This window comes from Diabrotica virgifera, chromosome 5 (assembly GCF_917563875.1).
Source record: "Diabrotica virgifera virgifera chromosome 5, PGI_DIABVI_V3a".
NCBI classification, from domain to species: domain Eukaryota; kingdom Metazoa; phylum Arthropoda; class Insecta; order Coleoptera; family Chrysomelidae; genus Diabrotica; species Diabrotica virgifera.
The window spans coordinates 64,430,024-64,456,168 of record NC_065447.1 but is presented as its reverse complement, the minus strand read 5'-3'; the positions used below and the strand labels follow the sequence as shown (position 1 = coordinate 64,456,168).

The window sequence follows — 26,145 nt, the reverse complement described above, 5'->3', positions numbered from 1 at the left end:
TCCGAGTCTCTGTGCCTTGATAAATCTGACGATGTCTTCTCCTTTCAGAAGTTCTCTTACTTCGTGGTTCATGAGTTTTCTAAATTCATTATTACCTAAGTTTAGTGGTCCTGCTATTCTCCGAATTATTTTCCTTTCTAGGATCCTCAGTCTTTCTTCCTCTTTCTGTGTCAGACACATTACTTCAGCACAATATGTGATTACTGGTCTAATTGCTGCTTTGTAAATTTTCAGTTTTGTATTCTGAGTAAGCTTCTTATCTTTGAGGAAGTTACTGTATTTCCAGTAGGTTATGTTTCCTGCCTGGATTCTTTCATTAATTTCGATACTTCTATCATTAGTTCCATTAACTGAGACTTCAAGATATTTAAAATGTTCTACCTTTTCAAATTCCTATTCACCAATATTTAAGCTTATCATATTAACTGGGTTTTTTCTTGAGCATATTAGGTATTTTCTTTTGTTTTGATTTATTTCTAAACCCCTTTTGGATGCTTCTTTGCATAACTTCGTAAATTCTTCCTTTAAACCAGGGGTTCCCAACCTTCTAACAACTACGTACCACCTGAAATGTTTTGAAAATTTTGGCGTACCACCAAACACAGGCATGAAATGAAAGGAAGCTCCCAATCCTAATTTTTTAGAAATATCTAGAATATATACCTAAATTCTTCTCGGTGTATGACACAATGTATACTTCGGCATTCAGGAGCATTGTCTTTATTTTGCTGCTAGCCCTGTCAATTTACCTGACATTGAGTTCCTCTGTAGTGTTTGATTCAAGTGGTTTGCAGAACAAAAAGCTTCTTCATAAAAATTAAATCCTATAAATACGAGCTGTGCTATGTTTGTTATATCGGTGCTTTCGTCTACTTGAAGTGAAAAATATGTGCTTTCTTGAAGTTTTAAACAAAGGTGTTCTTAAATATTGGAAGACGTATCAGTAATTCGCCCTTTCATGGTGTTGTTTGACAATGATATTTTTTAAATTCCTTTCGCTGCGTTTTCTTCTAATGGTTTGGGCCATTTCCACAGCGGCCGGTAGTAAAAGGGTCTCACCTATTGTGCTTTCCATCCTTTGCAATTCTACATCTAGCAAGGTAGTATGCCTCTATTAAATTAGTATCATAATTAAAAAGCTAGTCATGAATTTATTTTCTTTCTTAAAAAAAGTAGATTCTCTTTAAAAAAAATCGATCAGCTTACCAACCATATCAGAGTGCTTTGTGTGTTGGTGTTGTATCAGCTTCATGCTTTGGTTCGAAAGCGTTTCGAAATAAGCAACCCATTGAGGAATAGTATTGTCACTATTTTCTGTGCTACACTTCACTATAAAACCACACTGTAAGTAGCTTTGGTCCGATTGGCCTGCCGTTTAGGTTTTTTAACTCTATCCTTTGAAGTCCCAGGGTTGACCAAAAACTGATTCATAGCTTAAAATGGAAACACAACAACTGCTCTGGCACTTTCGCAGACAGAGGCCTAGCGTAATCGCTTGTTTCACCCACGTGACGCGTACCACCTGAAATCTTCCCGCGTACCACCAGTGGTACGCGTACCACCGGTTGGGAACCCCTGCTTTAAACTGTTTAGGTTTCTGCTAATTAATGCTATGTCGTCAGCATACGCCACAAGTTGCGACGTCGATGTTATAATCGTACCTTTTATTTCTGTAGCTCTTATTGTTCCTTCTATAGCGACATTAAATAGTGACGTTGATAGAGAGTCGCCTTGTCGTACTCCACTTGCTATTTCTATATTTTTGGTAATTCCGTTATCTGTAATTATTGCTGCAGTCGATCCTCTCATTGTCATTTTCGTAAGCTTTATAAGTTTCACTGGTATATCTAGGTTTTTCATGTCTTTTATTAGGTCGGGTCTTGTTAAGCTGTCACAGGCTTGCTTGAAGTCTATGAAAATGATGTGTAAATCGATATCATGTTCGTAACATTTCTCAATTGACTGTGTGATTATGTGAACTGCGTCTATTGTTGACCTTCCCTCCCTAAATCCGTGCTGGTAGTCTCCTATTTTAGTTTCAATGTGTTTTGAGAGTTTTTGTCTGATTAATGATGTCAATATTTTGTAGCAGCTGTTTAACAGTGTTACTCCTCTATAGTTGTTACATTTTGTGGTGTCCTCTTTCTTAAGAATCGGAAATATCCATCCAGTTTTCCATTCTTCGGGCATTCTTTCTTCTTCCCAAATCCTTATTATTAGGTCGTATTTTTCCGTTGTAGTTCTTCTCCGCCTCGTTTTATTAGCTCATTTGCGATTTCATCTGGGCCTGCTGCTCTCTTTTGTTTTAGATTTCTTATCACATATAAAAAGTCCTTATATGACGGCTTTTCGATTTCATCATCAAGGTCTGTTTCTTCTGTATATTCGAGAGAACTTTCTCTCGCCTTAAATAACTCTTCGTAGTATTTCTCCCATATTTTGGCATCAATCTTAACTGTGGGTTTCTTCTTGTTTTGTGATTTTATATATTTGTAAAGCTTTACATTATTCTTGCTATTTACTTCCAACTCTTCTATAACTTCATCAGTCCATATCTTTTTTTATTTGTACAGCATTTGTCTGAGTCTTTCCTTTTTCTCCTATACTCTTCCAGATCTTCTTCTCTACCTGTCTTCAGCCATTTCTTTCGAGCTAGGTTTTTTTCCCTGGTTGCTGTTTCGCAGTCTTCGTCATATAGTATTTTTACTACAAAAACGTTATTACGTAGGTCAAAATTTTTGACATAAGAGAACTGTCAAAACATTAGAATGTGACTTTTCATTATTGCCATGTTTATAATAAACATGACAATAATGAAAGTCACATTCTAATGTTTTGACAGTTCTCTTACGTCAAAAATTTTGACCTACGTAATAACGTTTTTGTAGTAAAAATACTATACCATTCTTTTTGCCTTTTTATTTCTTTGTATCCTATTACTTTTTCTGCTGCTATCTAAATGTGGCCTTTTATTTCTTTCCACGTTTCTTCTATGTTATTAGGGTTCGAAACTTTTAAATTTGCTTCAAACTCTTTAGAATAATCTTTCTGAACAGTATCCCAATCTAGTTTGCTTACGTTCCAGTTTTTTCTTTTCATGAATTTCTTTGTGTCTTTAATTAAAAAAAATTTATAGAACAAAATTTTCATCCCCTAGATGGGGTCGTTTTCACCCCCAGGTCAAAAGCGCAGTTCGGCATAGGGTAGATTTTGACAAAGGTTATAATTACTACCTAAATTCAAATTTTCATGGAAATCGACCTTGGTTCTCAAAATTCCACGAGAAAATGGCTGTTGATTGGACTAATAAACGTCTTAAACCGAATTAATGTTACTCAGTTTTACCTCAGTATATTTAGTGATAAAAGAAAACCAAAATATTTACATATAATCTGTATCTACATAAAAAATGATACTTATTAATATGATATTTTTTATTAATCAGTGTCATACAAACTTTATTTGTAAGTTCTAGAAATTCCAGATTAGTAGTTTCTTCTTCTTTTACTTATTCCACATTCTTCCTTGGGTACTCGTTCTAAATCAGGATCATCTAGTTGGGCGCATTTGAAAAAGCATTTGTTACCAAAAATTGTCGTAGTCTCTCCATTGGAACCGCAAACTGGAGCGTTTAATAAGGGACATAGACATGGTTCTTCATCAACTTGTTCTTGTAGTTCTATTTGTGAGGGTAACAACCGCATAAATATGAAATGTGCTTTTGCGGGTGAAACCAAAATCAAGAATGTCACACACAAGCAAACATTAACAAACAAAACGATATGCATGGTTAATCTACTAAAAATCGTTTAAAACTATTGATTTAAAAGTTTTGAGTGAGTGGAAAGGCAGTAGGTATAGGTACCTATAAATGAAAAATAATAAAAAAATTATTTTCCTTTGTTTTTTCAATTAGGTAACGTCACACTTTAATTTAACAATTGATATAATTAGTTACACTGTCGCAAAAATTAAATATTGCAATAGAAGGTATTGTATTTACTTTTATTGCTAGTTTGGGGGTGTTTATAAATTAATAAAAACATAGTGAAAAAACGAGTAATAAAAACAAGGTGAAACATTAACTATAGTACGTTCTTTAACGGTAAAATATTGTAAAACCTCTAAATTTTAAAGAACCGCTTGGATTGACATGAAATTTTTCATACACATAGCTAACACGTCAGAGAAAAAAAGTGATATTGTGCCTATGTGTGCTTTTACTCTGGGGGTGAGGTGAAAAAATACATGTCCAAAATGAGTCTGGAAATGGATAAAATGACTAATTTTAAGCAATTTGGTTCCATAGAGTTTTTTCGCCAAGTCAATACTTTTCGACTTATTTGCGAGTGAATATGTCCATTTTTCAACAAAATAACCACATTTTTAGGCGGTTTATTGCAAATAACTCAAAAAGTAAGTATTTAAAAAAAAAACGTTCGTAGCAAAAATATAGCCTGTAAAAAATTGAAAAAAATGGTGTATATGTTAGGGCTCTATACCTAGCAGAAGCAGAGTTATAGCTAATGAAAAATAGGTTCATATTCGTCAAATTCGAAATCGAATATTTCAATGAGAAATAATCAAAAAATGAAGCACTTTTGGGAAAACTCATTTCAACTTTTTTAAAGTGTTTAAAAACGCTTTATTTCTGCTTTATAAAAAAATTTCTAGCATCAAAAGTAAACAAGTTACGCTCAAAATAAAATTGGTGCCTTTTGTTTTGATAAAAAATCGAGAAAATCACCCCCTAATTAGCATATCTAATGAACTTAATTGTTACCACTTCACGGGTGTTCTTACTCGTATATGTATTGTTTATATTATGATCTATAGGTCTCATCGGTTCAAAGTTTTTATTTTTGAAAGGGCTGTAGTTAAAAGCAACATAAGTAAGTTGTGAAGCGGTAACGATTAATTTCATTTAAGTTGCTAATTAGGGGGTGATCTTTTCGATTTTTTGTTTGCCAAAACAAAAGGGACCAACTTTATTTTGGGCGTAACTTATTTACATTTGATGCTAGAAATTTTTTTATAAAATAAAAATAAAGATTTTTTAACACTTTAAAAAAGGTGTAATGAGTTTTCCCCAAAAAATGCTTCATTTTTTAATATTTCACGATAAAATATTCGATTTGGAATTTGACGAATATGAAACTATTCTTCATTAGCTATAACTCTGCTTCTGCTAGGTATAGAGCCCTAACATATACACCATTATTTTTTCAGTTTTTTACAGGCTATATTTTTGCTAAGAATGTTTTTTTCTAGAAAATACTTACTTTTTGAGTTATTTGCGAAAAACGAAATAGAAACGTGGTTATTTTGTTGAATAATGAACATATTCACTCGCAAATAACTCGAAAAGTATCGACTTGGTGAAAAAACTCTATAGAATAAAAGTTGCTTAGAATTAGTCACTTTATCCATTTCCGGACTTATTTTGGACATATAGTTTTTCACCCCCTATAGGGGGTGAAATTCACCCCCATGGCAAAAGCACACATTGGCACAATATCACTTTTTTTCTTTGACATATTAGCTATCCGTGTGCCAAATGTCATGTCAATCCAAACGGTTCTTTAAAATTTACAGCAAAAACCGTGAAAGCATGTACTGTTTGTTATACATGTCAAAGTTTTCAATTTACTAAAATATAAAGTAATATTAAACTAAAAACCTTATTCGGGCCATTTTTCTGATTACACCTCCGTGGCTTCTAAAAATGCAAGACAAGCGGATGCTGGAGCAAAAAAGATGAGGGAATTCTATGATTTGCAATTCACGTCCTATCTGTCCAGCGCGGAAAAATTCCAACGAAAAATGGACCCTAAGTAACTCAGATAGGCGTAATACTAATAGAAATAAAAATGAATAACCCTCTTCATTTCGTTGCAAAACGAACCCGAAGTCTTCTGATATTTCAGTTCATTTAGAGAGCGCTACAAGCACTCTGACCAAACGGTTTCAAAAATCGTTAGTTTTTCATCAGAGAATGTATATATAGCTGTCTCTAAACCAAACTGAAATAATCCAGACGACTAGCCTCGAATTGCAACTGCTTTCCTGAGTTCCTTCTTTTCTTCATGGTCTGTGAGAGGGGAAAAGAAACCGGGAGATATTATACAGAAGTTCAGCCACGTTTTTCTGAGAAGGTACTTACAATTTGTGGACCACGGGCCTCCTGTGACATTTTCCTGTGAAAATTAGATTTTCCATGAAAAAAAAAAATGGTGTTGCAATGAATTTCTGAGTCCTTCCAACTAAATAAATTACACATATTTATTTCAAAATTATCAAAAAAACTGTTGGCATGACATTTCCTAATGTTTAACTATACTTGTCTCTTGGAAAAAATTCAAGTTCAAACTTTCTTCTATTAGGTCCTGGTAAGAATTTTTGTCACGTTTTATTCTAAAATATATTTGTTTAATTGTTAACGAGGAAGGTTCCTTATGGGAAGTCAAACATGCAATCTGGTCCAAGAGCTGTGAGACATTTTTGAGTAGGTATTTTAGGTAACCTGAAAATTTTTCAGGTGACTCTTCCATGATAGCCTAATAAAAAAATGCCGGTCTGGCTGGAGGGTAGCGGTTATTTTCCCCAAAAATCCCCCCCAAAGTTAAACAAAAGGGTAAAAATTGTTATTACAAAAAATATCATTGACGTGACTTTACAAGTAGATTTAAATATTCAAATATAAAGAAAATAAACAGGCCAGGCGATTTGAGGGCGATTTTAACTCTGCAAGATAGTTGCATGGGCGCCCCAGGATTATTTTCAGGGGATGCATCTGAACTTCAGAAGATTTCATCTGAATCTGTACATACTATTAACGAGTATAAAATATACAACTAAACATGCATAGCTATGTATATTCCTTATGGACAGGGAGGTGCAGGTTTTTTGGTGAAATTTTCCAACTGCCATGTGATCAAACAAATTACTAGTGCATATAAATGAAAAGCGCTATAGGTAAGCAGCAGTGTGAGAAATAGCGTATACCGATAGCTGTTTGCGTCCTCTGTTGTAGCTGAGCGAGTCCGTTCGCTCCAGAAAAATCACGTGACCTAGCGATATCCATGTTGTTGTTCCTCGAAATGTTAGAGTATTTATTATAATATATTATAGTTTTTAAGTAACTTTTTTTAATTAAAGAAAAATAATACGTACTATACAATAGATTTTGCAAATATGATAGAAAAAGACAAATTTATTAGATATTATAAATATATAGGTAGAAAAGTATAAAACTATGAACTAAATTAATTCTGTGTCCGAATCTTGTACTTCTTCTTCAAACTCTTCAGCTGAGCTTAAATATTCATTCTCTTCTTCCTCGTCAGACTCCCCTCGAGACTCAGATTCCTCTTCTACGTGATCTGTAAATAGTTGTAATATGTATTTAGAATTAATTAAAAATAATAAGTGATTAACTAGTTGAGTTGCTACGTATTCTCCATCCTTTTATACGGAGTCGAAGCCTGGACAATCACGGGCGCATCTGAAGAAAGACTTGCCGTTGTTGAGATGTGGAGTTATCGAATAATGTTAAATATATCATGGACACACGTAACAAACACGGAAACATTAATAAAGATGAAAATGCAAAAGAAATACTCAACACTATGAAGGAAAGAAACATGAGCTACTTTATCATACCTACAATAAGAAATAAAAAACGTGATGTGATTGGTTATAATAGGAATAGTATTAAGCATTGGTAATTTTTCATTAATCCTAAATACATATTACAACTATTTACAGCTCAGGTAGAAGAATCTGAGTCTCGAGGGGAGTCTGACGAAGGACAAGAGAATGAATATTTACTTTAGCTAATTTTTCTTTCCTTCATAGTGTTGAGTATTTCTTTTGCATTTTTCATCTTTCTTAACGTTACGAGGCACAACAACATGGATATCGCCAGGTCACGTGATTTTCTCGAGCGAACGGACTCACTCAACTACAGCAGAGGACGCAAATAGTTATCGGTATACGCTCTTTCTCACACTGCTGTTTACTTATAGCGGTTTTCATTTATATGCACGCGTAATTTGTTTGATCACATGGCAATTGGAAAATTTCCCCAAAAAAAACCTGTCTTTTGTAGAATATTTATTTTTAAAATTAAAAAATACCCTGTCAAAATAACAATTGCACCTCCCTGTCCGGAAGGAATGTACATAGCTATGCATGTATAGTTGTATATTTTATGCTCGTTAATAGTATGTACATATTCAGATGGAATCTTCTGAAGTTCAGATGCACTCCTGAAAATAATCCTGGGGCGCCCATGCCAAGTATCTTGCAGAGTTAAAATCGCCCTCAAATTGCCTGGCCCGTTTATTTTCTGTATATTTGAATATTTAAATTTACTTTCGAGTCATATAAATGATATTTTTTGTTATAACAATTTTTACCCTTTTTTAACTTTGGGGGGGGGGGGATTTTTGGGGAAAATAACCGCTACCCTCCAGCCAGACCGGCATTTTTGTATTAGGCTATCATAGAAGAGTCACCTGAAAAATTTTCAGGTTGCCTAAAATACCTACTCAAAAATGTCTCACAGCTCTTATACTAATCGGGTTGCATTAACAACTAAACAACAATGTTTTAAAATGAAATAGGCTCAAAATACTTATCAATAACTGTTATAATAACATTTTTACTTGAATTTAAGGTACTTCGTAATTTCAAAAAAGTTTTTTATTTATGTTTTTGAGCCTTGACAATAGTAATGTTTAGTTTTTTTAGTTTTAAATTGTGTATAACTCGAAAACGATCAACTTGAAAAATTACAAAAGACCTTTTTTTTGTCGAATGGTATCTGAAATGCTGATGAAAATAATTTCTGACCGGACCGAAAACATTTTGTAGAAATTATAGATTTTATACAAAAAGTATCGGGACCTATTGTTTTTTTTATAATTTTTAACATACTAAATTACATATTAAATAATTGTTATCCATTAAACAGTTTGCTGAAGGTCTTTTTTATGTTGGTTCTTAAACTGTTGTATTTTTGAAGTTATACTTCTTTACGCGCGTTGAGGGTGAATTTTTAATGTTAAAACCAGGCTCATACGCATCGGCCAGGCGCATACGCGCATTATAACTTTGTTCTGATTGGATGTTCAAATGACATGTCAAAAATTATCCAATATGGCAGCTGTAGCGCAGCTGTAGCGCAGCTGTGGGCTGTGGTTTGGGGACGGTTTGGTTATGTCGTTGATTGATAAATATAGAGTGATTGTTATACTGCCTTTTTAAATAGTTTTTATATTATATTTTTGGACTTATTAACATGCTTGTTGCATGTCATTAGAAAAGAAGCCACATCTCGATAAAAGATGCCTTATCGGAAAAATACTAAGAGGCAAAAAGTCTCAAAAACACTCTGTTTAACTAATGTAACCGCAATAATAGTTTAGTTGTAACGTACACAAACATTTGGGAGGTTTAAAGGCACAAAACCCCCATAAAATTTTTACGTAAACATATTAAAAAAGAAGCCACATCTCGATTGAAAATGATTTATCGAAAAATTACTAAGAGGCAAAAAACTTTTAAAAACATTGTGTTTAACTAATGGTACCACAATAAGAATTTAATTGGAACATACATAAAAATTTGGGGGGTTTAAGGGAACAAAACCCCCATAATATTTTTATGGGGTGCACAAATTTCACTATAATTTCTTTTAAAGATGTACCTACCATAACAATGCCACATGTCACTTTTTATTAAAAAATCTCTAATAGTTTTCGATATATCGGAAAAAATCGATTTTCATTTTGTAACTTCAAAGGGCTGTAACTTTTTTTGTGTGCCTATTTGTACTAAGGTAAGTTAGGTTCAATCGAACTATTTTTGGTCCCAGAATATGTGGTTTAATTTATGACCTGTATTTTTGTTACAGCCTGTATTATTTACAAAAGTATATACAAATCCGGTATAATATCCCTACTTTATAGCATTTTCAATATCTTCCGTAAGTCCAAAGGGTGAGCTTAATTTTTTTTTCCAATGCATCCAACTTTCTTTGAAGCGAAGCTGAATTGTTCAAATATAAAAAAACTCTCCTGCGGTGTTGTCCGTATGAGATGATATGCCAGTCTCTAATGCATCATTGTCCTCTATGTTTACTTTTAGATTTATCTGTATAGCCTACAAAAAAAATTAATCCAATTTAAATTTTAGATCACAACTACAACTGATATGAATAACATTGTAACTCCACTTATAATGTTTTTCAACTATTGCTTAAATGATATCTACAAAGGACAACTTTCATTTTGATCTAAAAACTTTTATCCTATCTTATGTACCTTAATATAAAGTTTTTTAATAAAATATATTAAAAAACTTTATATTAAGGTACATAAGATAGGATAAAAGTTTTTAGATCAAAATGGAAGTTGTCCTTTGTAGATATCATTTAAGCAATAGTTGAAAAACATTATAAGTGGAGTTACAATGTTATTCATATCAGTTGTAGTTGTGATCTAAAATTTAAATTGGATTAATTTTTTTTGTAGGCTATACAGATAAATCTAAAAGTAAACATAGAGGACAATGATGCATTAGAGACTGGCATATCATCTCATACGGACAACACCGCAGGAGAGTTTTTTTATATTTGAACAATTCAGCTTCGCTTCAAAGAAAGTTGGATGCATTGGAAAAAAAAATTTAAGCTCACCCTTTGGACTTACGGAAGATATTGAAAATGCTATTGGGACCGTGCAAGTTCGGCAAAGCGACCTCTATTTCTACGCTCTGTACTTTTATTCGCACTTTTAATTATATTGGCCAATTATATTAGTCCTGGTTGCTGGATAATTGTCAAGGCCATAGTCCAAAAAAATAATAAGAAGAAAAAATAAGATGCAGGTTATGCTATGCAAACGTAAACAATTGTATGTAGTAAATAAAATTAGTTATTAAAATGCAGTACTGCAAGCAAAATACAATTAATTAAATTTACCTTTATATAATAATTGCATATCATATCAATATTGTGGAGCAATATATAATTTTTCTGCTTCAATGACAGAAGGTATGAAATATACGTCAATTTGACAATTTCAATTGACAATATGAATTATTTAAGATAGTTGAAATATTCTCCGCGACTCGCGCACGGTCGTTTCTCGTGTCCCTTCCAAGTACTTGCACACCGCGAATACCGGATTTGTATATACTTTTGTAAATAATACAGGCTGTAACAAAAATACAGGTAAAAAATCAACCACATATTCTGGGACCAAAAATAGTTCGATTGAACCTAACTTACCTTAGTACAAATAGGCACACAAAAAAAGTTACAGCCCTTTGAAGTTACAAAATGAAAATCGATTTTTTCCGATATATCGAAAACTATTAGAGATTTTTTAATGAAAAGTGATATGTGGCATTGTTATGGTAGGTACATCTTTAAAAGAAATTATAGTGAAATTTGTGCACCCCATAAAAATATTATGGGGGTTTTGTTCCCTTAAACCCCCCAAACTTTTATGTATGTTCCAATTAAATTCTTATTGTGGTACCATTAGTTAAACACAATGTTTTTAAAAGTTTTTTGCCTCTTAGTAATTTTTCGATAAATCATTTTCAATCGAGATGTGGCTTCTTTTTTAATATGTTTACGTAAAAATTTTATGGGGGTTTTGTGCCTTTAAACCTCCCAAATGTTTGTGTACGTTACAACTAAACTATTATTGCGGTTACATTAGTTAAACAGAGTGTTTTTGAGACTTTTTGCCTCTTAGTATTTTTCCGATTTGGCATCTTTTATCGAGATGTGGCTTCTTTTCTAATACGGTTCAAAATATACCTCAAACTGTAATTATTTATAAATAATTTTTCGTATTATTACCAGTACGTAACAGTATACAAATATATGGTGGATTTGACAAATATTCAAAATATCTCGACAAAAACTAGCTTTTCGAAAAAGTACTAAGAGGCAAAAAAGTTTTAGAAATATTGTTATTAACTAATGGTGCCACAATGATAATTTAATTGGAACGTACACAAAAGTTTGGGGGGGTTTAAAGGAACAAAACCCCCATAAAATTTTTATGGTGTGCACAAATTTCACTATAATTTTATTTTAAGATATTCCTGTCATAAGGATGCCACATATCCGTTTTCAATAAGAAACCACAAACAGTTTTCGATATATTGGAAAAAATACATTTTTATTTTGTAACTTCAAAGGGCTGTAACTATTTTTATGTGAACATTTGTACTAAGGTAAGTTAGGTTCAGTCGGACTATTTTTGGTCGCAGAATATGTGATTTAATTTATGACCTGTATTTTTGTTACACCCTGTATATTGTATGATATTTTAAAAGAAAATAATGAGTACCACCAGTGTTACTACAAATGTCTAGTGAATTTAGTAAGTAATTTTGCCAATTTTGTAAAATTGACAAGAAAATAATTACTAAATAGTTAGTAATTTTGCCAATTTTCACAAAATTGGCCAAAAACAAAAAAAATATCTACTAAAAACACTAGCCAGTTGTGTCGTGAGTTTAGCGAACCGACTATAACTCTTGTTAAATTAAGGTTGAGTTTACACTTTTGACTTGCCTACAGATTTAAAAATATTTTTGTCATAATATACAGTATGTCCCTGTAAGTTGGAACCATAATATGGAAAACTTTTTTATTATTCATTTTACGAAAAATAGTTGTTCTACATAAAAGGTTCTGCAATATCTAGAATCTCTGATTCAACCATCAGATAGTAAATTTTTATGGGTATTACACAGGGTATGTCAAAAAAATATGAATGTCACTCAAGAGAAAAGTAGCTTTATTTTTACAATATTGAACATTGTTATTATGAACAGTTAATTGGAAATAGAACTATATTCTAATATGGAATTACATCCTTCTAATTGAAAAAGAAATTATAAATTTTTCTCAACATATATAATCAACATTATTTTCTGTTATTTCAATTATGATAACTTTTGATATTAATTTTACGAAAGAAAAGTCATAGAAAGTTCTGAATGATCTAAACCCTAAAATATAACCATCTTATAGCAAATATTACCGATTTTGTATGAGGTATATAAAAAAACTGTTTTTTATGACGACAAAGAAGTATAACTTCTTACGTGCGTACACAAGTACACACACTCTTTTTTTTTCTTATTTTTTTCTATTGAATTTTCTCTAAACGAACTAAATATAAGATGGCTTTGGCTTCGTATTGCAATGAGATGAAAATAGTTATCCATTTTTATTTCTATTAGTATAGGTCTGGATCCCGCGTATGAAAAAAAAGTTGATTAATAGCAAGCTGAAAATTTGTTAATAGCTTAAGGGTGTCTAGTCGGATAAACTTTGATATATGGGAACACTGGAACAGGGGCAGTTTTAATTGTGGAACAGGTTAAAAATTTGGAACGGTCACACCGCGAAAACGGCACATTTATTTTGTCCGACAGAACAGACTTAAACTCTCCGAACAGAGATTAAACTCTCATGCAAAAATCAGACTGCTATTTATCACCTGTCATTATTCCTGGCATTTCACATATTCTACATGTTCCACTCATTAAAACGCCCAATTGGTGATAAATAGCAGTCTGATTTTTGCATGAGAGTTTAATCTCTGTTCGAAGAGTTTAAGTCTGTTCTGTCGGACAAAATACATATGCCATTTTCGTGGTCTTACCGTTCCAAATTTTTAACCTGTTCCACAATTAAAACTTCCCCTGTTCCAGTGTTCCCATATATCAAAGTTTGTCCGACTAGACACCCTTACGCTATTAAAAAATTTTCAGCTTGCTATTAATCAACTTTTTTTTCATACGCGGGATCCAGACCTATATTACTCCTATCTGAGTATGTAGGGTTCCATTTTCGTTGGCATTTTTCCGCGCTCGACAGATGGGACGTGAATTGCAAATTATAGAGTTCCCTCATCTTCCTGGCTCCAGCATTCAATTGGCTTGCATTTTTAGAAGCCACACAGGTGTAAGCAGAAAATGGTTCCAATAAAGTTTTTAATTTAACACATTGAACGCCACGTGAGTTGTATTTAACTCACGCCTTGTTTGGCCCAGTCGCTCAGTGAGTTAAATATAATTCACATTAACATTGAGATTCAGAACGTGGAGCCCGAAGGCAAAAACAAAAAAATTTAATGTGGCTCGTCAATGTGTTAATGGTAGGGGAGCCCAAGCGGGGATTTTTGCAGTTACTCGAGCGCGTCAGATTATCATATGGGGAGAAACCTGGTACCCTGCAGATGTACATCTGCCATATATTGGCTCTTAACACAAAAAAGTTAGTTAAGAGGGGCCCGAAAAAAAAATCTAGCCTTAAAAATACTCAAAATTGTCAGATTAAGATAAGGTAAGTTAAGTACATGCAAAAGAGTGTATATTTAAAAAATCTGACGATTTGAGCGGGGCGTAAGGAAATGGATGAGTCAAAAAGTTTCACAAAAAAAGCGATTATTTCGCGAAATGAACGTCAAATCGAAAAACTAAAAAAAAATACGTCTTCAATATTTTTCCAAAATCTATCGAATGGTACTAAACATGACCCCCTACGGAGAGGGATGGGGGTAAATTTCAAATTTTAAATACAAACCCCGCGGTATTTCGCAAAATGAACATCAGATCGAAAAAATGCAAGATACACTTTCAAAATGTTTTTGAAAAATCTATCGAATGGTACCAAACACGACCTCCCACAGGGATGGGGTAGGGGGTTACTTTAAAATCTTAAATGGGACCCCCAAATTTTTATTGCAGATTTGGATTCTTTACGTAAAAATAAGCAACTTTTATTCGAGACATTTTTTCGAATTATGGGTAGATGGCGCTATAATCGGAAAAAATTATTGTTGGAAATGGAAAGTCCCCACTAAAGTGGAAAATTTTCCTTAACTTTTTTTGGTCCTAATAATCACAACCCAATAGGTCCCCATAGAGCTTGAGTGACTGCAAATTTAGCATACTCTGCTCCCCTACCATAATATTTTATATTTTATTAAGTTGAAAACTGACTTCTATGTATTGTATTTTTCTGATCTTTTCAATTTACCCTCGTAACAAGACCGTAAAACTTTTCGAAAGCTGCGAGTCGACATAATTATTTAAATGTGCCCATATGGAAAACGCCTTTGGTTATTGACCCTAAGAGAAAAGCTAAAATTATAGTTGAAAATGTAGGTCTCATCTCGGTCTCCGATTTTTCATGTTGGCTTATTTACATACTTCAATTTTAATTTTTAACGTTTTTCTGGCACACATGTGGCCAAAAATTAGCAAATCGCGCCACTTTGTCACCTATCACTAAATAAAAAGAGATGGGTAATTAGTAAGAGACGTTTGCCGACCTAAATTGAGCGTTAGGCGTTACCTAAACGTTTGTTATTCTTACTCGAAAGTGGGCGTAAAAATAGGTCTTTTTATTGTTTTCTCCGAGAGGATGCCGAAGCGAGAGGAAAATATTTATCAAATATATGGAATGCTTTCGCAACAACGATCAGGCGTTGCGTTGGTTTATGGTGACTATCACTAATTAGCCTAATAAAATAAAAAAAAGTCAAAATGTAAATTCGTACAGGTTAAAACAAATTTTATATCAAAGTTTAGGTGGGTACAAAAGATATTTTCAAGAAAGTATCCAAATCATACAAGGGGATCATTGTTTAAATAATTAAAAAGGGGTCATTTTTGCAAAAAAAATACTTTTTTAACTGCTGAGGTAATCCACTTATCGATGATGGTCTATGGGATTTTTTTCTGCAAAGTTGAAGAGAAAATCTTTCACAAAAGACTTACTAAATTAAATTTGACCCCCTATTTATTTAAATAATTGTATATAAATCTTTAAAAACAAATTTGCAAAAAAATATTTTTAGCGTTATAAATAAGCACTATAAAATATCTTTTTTTATAGACTAAGTTGCGATATGTTACCAGTATTAAGCAAAAAAAAATTGGTCCAAAAATATTTAATATTTTTTGAGATATTCAATTTGTTTAATAAATGTTACTATATTTTCAATTGCAAAAACGCGGTTGTTGCCAAATAAATATTCACCTGCTTAAGATCTCATTATTTTTATTTTTATGTATATTTTCGATAAATGTATTGATAAATTCAAATTTCAATTAAACTCCCCCCTAAAATGGCATTTGAAAATTATTCAAATTTGTTTATAATTTGTTTTTTTAATAACGTCGCGGGGATTAAGTATTGTGAAATGCCGTTTCGATAATTGGGTTCCTGAGGATTTTTTACTAATTAAAAAAAAATTTTTTGTCGTCGTTTCTTCTTCTTTTTTTTCTTGGAGTTATATCATTTCGGGCCCTTTTAGGGTTAAATTTTATTAAGAATGTCGAATCTCTGAGTTGTAGATTCTAGACCTAAAAATATTAAGATTTAACTAAAATCTCTTAAATAAAATGTGGCTACTTACTGAGTTACAGGGTGTTTTATTTAAAAATTTAAAAATTATTTTTACCAAGTACTTTAAAACTATTTGACGTATCCTTATCATACTTGGCAGAAAGTGTAGCTATTATACACCCTACTAAATTGTGATTAATAAACGTTTCTAGCTAGTGCCAGAGGCGTACGACAGGGGATAAGGAATGATTGACCCTTCCCAAATTCTACGCCACTGAGTGAATTACTATTTTAGCGGAATTTTTCGATTCTCCAATGCTTTGTATGTAAATAACTTTATTGGTATCGATAAAGTCATCAATTTGAGAGATATTGGAAGTTTAAAATGAATGAATGAATGAATCAAAATAACTATGCCGTTTCATTTTTAACGTCCAATATCTCGAAAACTAATGACTTAATCGTTACCAGTAAAAAGTATATTATTTACATAGAAAGTATTAGAGAATCGAAAAATTTCACTAAAATAATCATTCCCTCAGTGGCGTAGAATTTGGGAAGGGTCAACCATTAACTATCCCCTGTCGTACGCCTCTGGTAGTAGCTAGAAATTTTTGTTTATAGCCACACTTTCTGCCAAGTATGATAAGGATACGTCAAATAGTTTTAAAGTACTTGGTAAAAATAATTTTTAAATTTTTAAATAAAACACCCTGTAACTCAGTAAGTAGCCACATTTTATTTAAGTGATTTTAGACCAATCTTAATATTTTTAGGTCTAGAATCTACAACTTAGAGATTCAACATTACTAATGAAACTTAACCCTAAAAGGGCCCGTAGTAATATAACTCCAAGAAAAAAAAAAGAAGAGGAAAAAAGACAAAAAAATTTGTTAATTAGTGAAAAATTCCCAGGAATCCAATTATCGAAACGGTATTTCAAAATGCTTAATCCCCGCGACGTTATTAAAAAAACAAATTATAAACAAATTTGAATAATTTTCAAATTCCATTTTAGGGGGAAGTTTAATTGAAATTTGAATTTATCGGTACATTTATCGAAAATATACAAAAAAATAAAAATAATAAGATTTAATACAGGTGAATACCTCTTTGGAAACAACCGCGTTTTTGCAATTGAAAATAGAGTAACATTTAATATACAAATTCAATATCTCAAAAAATATTAAATATTTTTGGACCAATTTTTTTTTGTTAATACTGATAACATAGCGCAACTTCTCCTGTAAAATAAGGTATTTTATATTGCTTATTTAAAACGCTAAAAATAATTTTTTGCAAATTTGTTTTTAAAGATTTATGTATAATTATTTAAATAAATAGGGTCAAATTTAATTTTGTAAGTCTTATTTGAAAAATTTACCCTTCAACTTTGCAGAAAATAATCCTATATACCTTCATTAGTTATTGAATTACCTCAGCAGTTAAAAAAGTAAGTTTTTTGCAAAAATGACCCCTTTTTAATTATTTAAACAATAATCCCCTTGTATAATTTGGATACTTTCTTGAAAATATCTTTTGTACCCACCTAAATTTTGATATAAAATTTGTTTCAACCTGTACGAATTTACATTTTGATTTACATGTAGTGTAATTTTATTTTACTAGACTAAATAGCTTTTCTCGAAAAATGTGTAGAGATAGGAAGATTAGAAAAACGACATGGCAGCTTTAACATATACAGGAAAATTAAAGAGACAGCAGCCATATACAAAAAAAGAGGTATTGGAAACATAATGGACAAAAGCATCATCGATGACGTTACAACTCTTAGCGAGACCTCGCCGCATTCACTATTGCCTTCCATGTTTGTCGATCTTGTGCCACTATTTCCCATTGTCTCACTGCCATTATCTCCAGATCCTCTCTTTCTAGATCTGTCCATCTTTTTCTAGAAAAAAAAAGAAAATAATAATTGAAAGTGCAGAGAAAATAAATAGCAAAAATAAAGAAAAATCTATTTGAAAACGACTAAAGAATGGAGACAATAGAACCAGGAAGTAGAAATGGACCTACAATTACCAAAGGGGAAAAGCACTAAAACGTATAAAAAATGATAAAGCCATGGGACAGGATGAAATATACCTACAGAAATTTGAGACTACTAACAGAGAACCACATTGATGTACTAGTAGAAATATTCAATGAAATTTAGTGTAGGTACCGGAAAAATTCCGAAAGAATGGTTAATATCTGACTTGATCCCAATACCCAAAAAAATCAACGCCATGAAATGTGAAGAATATAGAAAGATCAGATCGATGAACCATATTTTAAAAGTCTTCTTATAGACCAGTAAGGATCTGTTTTTAGGTGGATGTGAGAGGTGGCATTTAGATTTTTGCGGATAAAGTTAGGTGATAACTTCGTTAATAATAATTGATTTATGCTCCTTCTCAAATATGCCCGGAACATTAATAAAAAAATAAAATATTTAAAAATTTCAAAAATTTTCGTTTTTTTTTCTACATTTTTTGCTTATAACTTAAAAACTATTCATTTTAGAACAAAGTCCTATGGGAATAAAACAAAGATAATTAAATTTTCAATCAGATGCGATTGGTTAAAAATGTCTTAATTTATCACCCTTGCTTCAAAATAGCAATAAATATAAAATAAGGGGGCAAAACAAGCCTCTTTATTCAATGATTTTCCATCAATTAGGTTACACTTGGAACCTTCCTAATTCGCTTAGAAAATTTTTGTAATGTGCTAAAACCATACACCAAATTTCATTAAAATTGACTTACTAGATTTTGCATAATAATTTTGCAATCCAAACTTTTTTTTTAAATTAAATTTTTTTAAAATCTTGCACAACAAAAACTAGAACATACAAAGATTTGTCAATTTTTTTACATATAAATAAGTACTCCACCTATCTAATGCACTTTACAGAATTGAAATCGGATTATTTAAGCAGCCTCAGCAATGTTTTAAATTTATAAACAATTTTTTGGCTTATAAACAAATTAGTGCTGTGGCCAGGAGGGGGTGCTACGGGCTCCTTTATTTAGATGAACTTGCCCAAGTTTTTTTTATGTATTTTGACCCGTAGAACACGAATTTTTTGGGTAACAGTTGATCCGGATGTCGATAAGATTGTTATAAACAAAGAACTTGAGGAATTACATAACATCGATTTTTCACATAATAAAACATTTTTTTGTATTTCTTGGGTAATTCTAAGCAAAAAATGTTCTTACAAGTTTTTTCGTAGGATGCATAGTTTTCGAGATAAACGCGGTGGAACTTTCAAAAAATCGAGAAATTGCAATTTTTGAACGCGAATAACGTTTGATTAAAAAATAAAATAGCAATTCTGCTGACAGCATTTGAAATTAAGGTCAAATTATACCGGTTTTAATTATTTGCATTGCTAAAAATAAATTTTTTTATTATTAAACAAAGCTATTTGTTTATAAGCCAAAAAATTGTTTATAAATTTAAAACATTGTTGGGGCCCCTTAAATAATCCGATTTTAATTCTGTAAAGTGTATTAGATAGGTAGAGCACCTCTTTATATGTAAAAACATTAGCCAACTTCTAAATGGTCTACTTTTTGTTCAGAAACATTTTAAAAAATTTGAACTTTTTTAAAAACATTTAGATTGCAAATTTATTATGCAAAATTTATTAGGTCGATTTTTATTAAATTTGGTACACGATTTAAGTATGTTACAAAGAATTTCCTAAGCGTATTACTAAGGTTCTAAGTGCCACCAAAGTGGTTAAAAAATATTGAATAACAACAGACTTATTTTGCCCCCTTATATTGTATTTATTGCTATATTGCAGAAAAGGTAATACCTTAAGACATTTTTTACCAGTAGTATATCATGCAAAATTCAATTATCTTTATTTTATTTCTCTACGACTTTGTTCCAAAACGAATCGTTTTAAAGTTATAAGCAAAGAAAGCAGAAAAAAATCGATGTTTTTCGAAACTTTTAAATATTTTAATTTTTTTATTAATGTTCCGGGCATATTTGAGGAGCATAAGTCAATTATTATTACTGAAGGTGTCACCTAACTTTATCTGCAAAAATCCGAATGCCACCTCTCACATCCAAAAATAGACGTTTTTTCGCAGATCCTTACTGGTCTATTATAGTTCAGAGAAATAAGGAAAAAAAATATCCTGTTGGTGACACAGACCCTCTCCCCCTCCAGGCCGAAACCAAACTTTTTGAGTAGTGTCTATAATAATAACCTATATGTTTCCTGCAGCCGATTTTGATGATATACATAGTTATAAACGGTAAATTTTCACTTTTTTCGTCTATTACCAAAAAGTTAAGCATTCTAGACAAATTTGGGAGTAAGAATCTCATAAATCGTACAAAAAACTTCAATATGGCGTTCGCGAAATATGTCTATCCTTATTGATTGCTTAGAAAATTGCAAAATAAATCATAAATTTTGAATTTTTATAAATATTCATAACTTATGTAAAAAATAACTTAAAACCTTCTTATTACACGGAATGCTGAGACTTCTGGTGCTTAAATCATACCCTAAATTTCAAAGCAATAATTGGCCAAATAGTTTAAAAGTTATTTAATTTGTTTTTCCAAATTAATTTTTTTTGCAACACTATAAGTCAGAAAATGATAAAATTACAGTAATACTTTAGATAGTTTATGAAACAAGAAGATTTACACTATTAATTTAATTTTAAAAAAGTGACAAAAAATAATTCTAAATATTGCAAAATTATTTTCAAAACATGTGAATTAAAAAAGGGGGGCTAACTTCGTCCCTAATTGTCCTAGGACAATTATTTTTCTTTCTAAATGTGTATAAAAATTCAGTCTTTCTAAATATAAAAAAATATTTTTTCTACGGGTAACGGTTAAAAAGTTATTCTAATTGTTTATAAGTAAGCAAAAAAATCGACATGTTTTTGCAAAATAATTTTACACTATTTAAAATTACTTTTTGTCATTTTTATTTAATTAAGTTAATAGTATAAATGTTCTTCTTTCATAAACTCTCCGAAGTATTACTGTAACCTCATAATTTTCTGACTTATAATGGTGCAAAAAAATGAATTTGGGATAAATAAATTAAATAACTTTTAAACTATTTGACCAATTGCTTTGAAATTTAAAATATAATTTAAGCACAAGAAGTCTCAGCATTCCCTTTAATAAGAAGGTTCTAACTTAATTTTTACATAAGTTATGAACATTTATAATATCTCAAAATTTATGACTTATTTTGCAATTTTCTAATCAAAAAATAAGGATAGATATATTCAGCGAACGCCGTATTGAAGTTTTTTATACGATTTATGAGTTTCTTATTCTAAAATTTGTTTAGAATGCTTCACTTTTTAGTAATAGACGAAAAGAGCGAAAATTTACCGTTTTTTGATCTTCATTTGTTTATAACTATGTATATCATCAAAAGCGGCTGCAGGAAACATATAGGTTATTAATATAGATGTCCATACTACTCAAAAACTTTGGTTTTGGCCTGGAGGGGGATGTGTCACGAGAAAAATCTTATTTCTCTGGACTATTACGAGTGATACATGAACGTGTCTACAAAAAACTAGACGATAGCATAACAGGAAACCAACTGCTATTGCTGTGTCGAGATGTCAACTGTGATGTACAACACAGAAGGCTTGCAAAATATTACGGAACCCAGAAATCGTGATTCAGGAGAATTATTAAAAATTTATACCAATATCAAAAAGCGATAATACAGGTAAATCAACAAAAATGTAAAGAGATACCTATAAGAAAAGGAATATAACAAGGATGTCTGCTATCCCCTCTACTTTTTAATATGTGATCAGAAGACCTTTTTAACGAGGCACTAGAAGATATCAATACACTCATATAAATTAACGGAACACTAGTGAATAATCTCCTATAGGCAAACGATACAATACTCTTTGCGAACAGTAGAGAAGGGCTGCAATTTTTGAGTTAAAAATCGATTACAAAACTCTTTCATGGCATAGAAATTGAAACAACAAAATACACTCACCGGCACAAAATTCCGCCACCCAAATTTTTTTATTAAGTTTGACAATCTCTAATGTTATTATTTGTACTCCGATTTTCAAGATTCTTGCATCAGTTTGTAGGTACATGTATTGATGTCGTTTGTTATTTGCTCAGATGGCAATATACGGGGATGAATGGAAGAGTTGTTTTTTTCTCCTAAGTTTAAAAAATTCTGTGGAAAAATTGGAGGGCTCATTTTGTTTCATACTCCTTTTGTATTATCCTGGAGGTATCACTAAGGTTTTGTTTTTTGAATTATCCGAATATCTCTTTTCTTGTAAGAGCTGTAAATACTGCTTTGAAGTTTTATTTAATTAAAAATATCAAACGCACTAATATTAACAAAATAAAACAAAATTAACAACAAAACAATTCAATAGCGGGTATGTCCACCTCTTGCAGCAACGACTGCTCGCAATCTGTTTGGCATCGAATAAAGATGTGTGTGTTATCCTTGCCTGGGGAATAGCCCGATATTTCTCTACCAGGGCCATAAGGGTTTGTTTACTACGGAGACCAAAGGATGGTATCGCTAGTATCCTACTCTTAATTTTAGTGAACGCGCGTATTTAAAATAATGCATCTGGCGATTAAAATAATGCATCTGGCGATCGATAATATGGTACGAGCAGTACGAGGGATACCAGCGAGCGAGGGTCGGCACGTCGTCATGAGCACAACTTTACTGTACCAAATTTTGTGGAGGCCTAGGATGCTGGCGAATGGCTTTTTTTAATTCGTCCCATAAATGCTCAATAGGATTGAGATCTGGGCTGCATGCAGGTCATTCTAATCTTATCAATCCAACCTTTATTTTATGAGTCAATCAGTGTTCTTATTTACAAAAAATGGTACAGCCCTTACAAGAAAAGAGATATTAAGATAATTCAAAAAACAAACTTTTAATGATGCCTCCGGTATAATATGACAGGACTATGAACAAAATCAGCTCTTCCATTTTTCCACAGTTTTTTAAAGTTGGGAGAAAATACAACGCTTCCATTCACCCCTGTATAATGCCATGGAAGCAATTTTTTTGTTACCGGAATAATATCAAACGATATTATTCCGCACCTACAAACTGGTGCAAGAATCTTGAAAATCGGAGCACAAACAATAACATAAATTGTCAAACTTAATCAAAAAATTTGGGTGGCGGAATTTTGTGCCGGTGAGTGTATTTTATAATTTTATATTGTGTCCTATGAATAATAAAAACGTTGTATTATAAAAAGTTCTTTTTTATAAAAGTTTTATATAATATGAGTATAAAAATAATTGTTAAATTCTCTAACAATCTCTTTTTTTACAGGTGAGTTTAAGTTACTTTTGGACTAATTTCTTCAGTAATTATAATATCTTATGGTAAGTTTGATTTATTTTTGTTTGTAAATAACAACTTTGGTTGTGTAAATATGTTTGGATGTGTCTATTTACAATTTGCAATTTTTTTGTTCTTGCCTCAACAGCTCCAAAACGAACATCCACAGCGGATCCACAAAATTTTTCCGCTGCACTGGAAACCTACCAATTTTTTGCAGTTGGATGGATCTCAATAAAACTTGTATTCGATTCATAAATGCATTAGGAAATTTTGTGAGCTAAACTGATGATGTCGAAATGAAAAGCATCATTGAACAAGAAAAGTGCATTTCGAAGTGATGAAACATAATAAATTTGTAAATCGGAAATAATTGATAGAAATGACTTCAATATTACTACTCGGTGGTTCTTGGTATCGCTGAATACGAATATCATGATGGAGGTTTTTGGCTGAAGTTTTGGATGCTGAATGCATCCATCTGGCTTACAATGGAATGGAGCCAGATGAAATTACAGATTTTATCGCCGAGGGTGAGCGCCGAGCGGGAGCACCAACGTATCCAATATGTGGAGCAGCTGCACGGAGCACCAACGTAATGGATACGTGCCTTTATGTGGAGCAGTTGCAGGAGCGCGGAGCGCGACCATAATGGATACGTACCTTCAGCAAAAATTCCTGAGAGTGTTCTCACATGGACATACACCTGAGAGCAGATGTCGCAAATTATTCTCAGAAAAACTCTCACGTAGACTCACTTTGTAAATAAAAACATTGCTAAATTATCAACGCGTTGCAACGTTTTATATACACAGTAACGTTTTTGTTGGCGTTGGTGAAAATGGCCACACTTGTTTCCCGAAATACCCAAATGATTTACTACTATCCAGCTTCTTATTGGCGTTCTAAAAACAAAGCAATAATAATTTTTATAGTTCATTAAGTCAATTAAACAATGGTTTAATGTGAGTTACTGTTGAATTTGCCGTTCTCAAAATCCGCTGTTACGTCAAAACAAAAAACAACATTAGCTATAACTTCCCCTAATGTAAATATATAGGATTTTATAACTTTGTTGATATAAAACGGTATCGAGTTGTAAATATTGTATATTCCGGAGTTACTGTTGTTAGTTTAAATAGTTTTCTATAAAATTTATTACTATTATTTGTAGAAATCAAGTTTATAATAGATTTCCAATAAATTTGCTCATTAAATTTATGCATGTTGCCGTTATATAACAAACAATAATAAAAAGTGATCATTGATTACTTGGTTATTCAAGGATGCTTTCTTCTTCCTCTTTATAAGCAGTTCTGCTTGTTCATTGGCGGATAGATACCTTTATGAAAGGTTGTCACTCCATCTTTTGTACGGTCGACCGATACTTCTACCGATTGGTGATTTATCTCTTGTACACAAGGCTAAAATGGCGGGTTCTTTGGAGAAAATACTCCCATGAGATTTTTTTGCATGATCACATTCGTGAAACATTCCAGAATAAGATTCAAGAAGTCGCCCACGCGAAAAGTGGTCCAAATTTTTTTAACAATATTTTTTTAATCATATTGCAAAAATCAATATTTTTGGCCCGGACAAATTTTTTTTAGGTTTTTTGGACTATTCTGGATAAAAAAGGTCTCCTATAATTTTTCTCTAAAGTTGATAGTTTTCGAGGTAAGCATTTTAAAATTGAAAAAAAAACGAAAAATGGCGATTTTCAAGGCTTAATAACTCAGTTAAAAGTTATTACTATGAGAGTCAGAAAGTGACTAAATCAAAGTTTAAAGCCACCCCTACAAGATCCTGAAGAATTTTTTGTCATTATTTGATTACTAAGCTGTTATCTTTAAGTAAAAATAATGAGCGCCATGCACGTATTAGGCGGCCGTCCATGATGAGTGCGAAAGAGATGGGCAGTCCAATGGCGCATCTCACTCGCACTCACATTTACAGCCGCGTCACTACGATCTTACCGCTTATTATTAATAAATAATAATAACAGCTTAGTCATAAATTAATGACACCAATTTCTTCAGGATCATGAAGGGGGGCTTTAAATTTGATTTTGTCACTTTCTGACTTTCATAATAATAATCTTTATCGCCAACCGTCACTAAAGTCATTCATTATTGTACTCATTTGCCCTCATTTGCGGCAGTAAAGTATCACTTTATTGTACTGAAAGAAGAATTTTACTTTATCTGCCGCGATTAATCGAGATTCGATGTAAGTGGTCGATGGCAGTAATCAATTATGTATTTGAGTTAACTTACAATTTATATACTTTAATTAGTAAAAAAATTTACGACATTGTTGTCAAAAAGTAAAATTCCGTAGTATTTTGTAATTATATTCATACAAAATAAATAAAAATTTTACCGAT

The 26,145-nt window shown here is 31.9% G+C and overlaps 1 protein-coding gene and 1 long non-coding RNA gene across 5 annotated transcripts in view; one reads left to right on the top strand and one right to left on the bottom strand.

The window, feature by feature from the left end:
* LOC126884204 (myocardin-related transcription factor B-like) overlaps positions 1–26,145 on the top strand; it is a 454,025-nt gene that overhangs the window by 122,933 nt on the left and 304,947 nt on the right. The gene's annotated exons all lie outside the window — the stretch shown is intronic.
* Positions 13,665–26,145, bottom strand: part of LOC126884208 (uncharacterized) — a 161,331-nt gene continuing 148,850 nt past the window's right edge. The window contains exons 2-3 of the long non-coding RNA XR_007697875.1: positions 18,025–18,305; positions 13,665–15,555 (exon numbers count right to left, since the gene is read on the bottom strand). This is a non-coding gene — a long non-coding RNA (uncharacterized LOC126884208). The remainder of the gene's footprint in view (positions 15,556–18,024; positions 18,306–26,145) is intronic.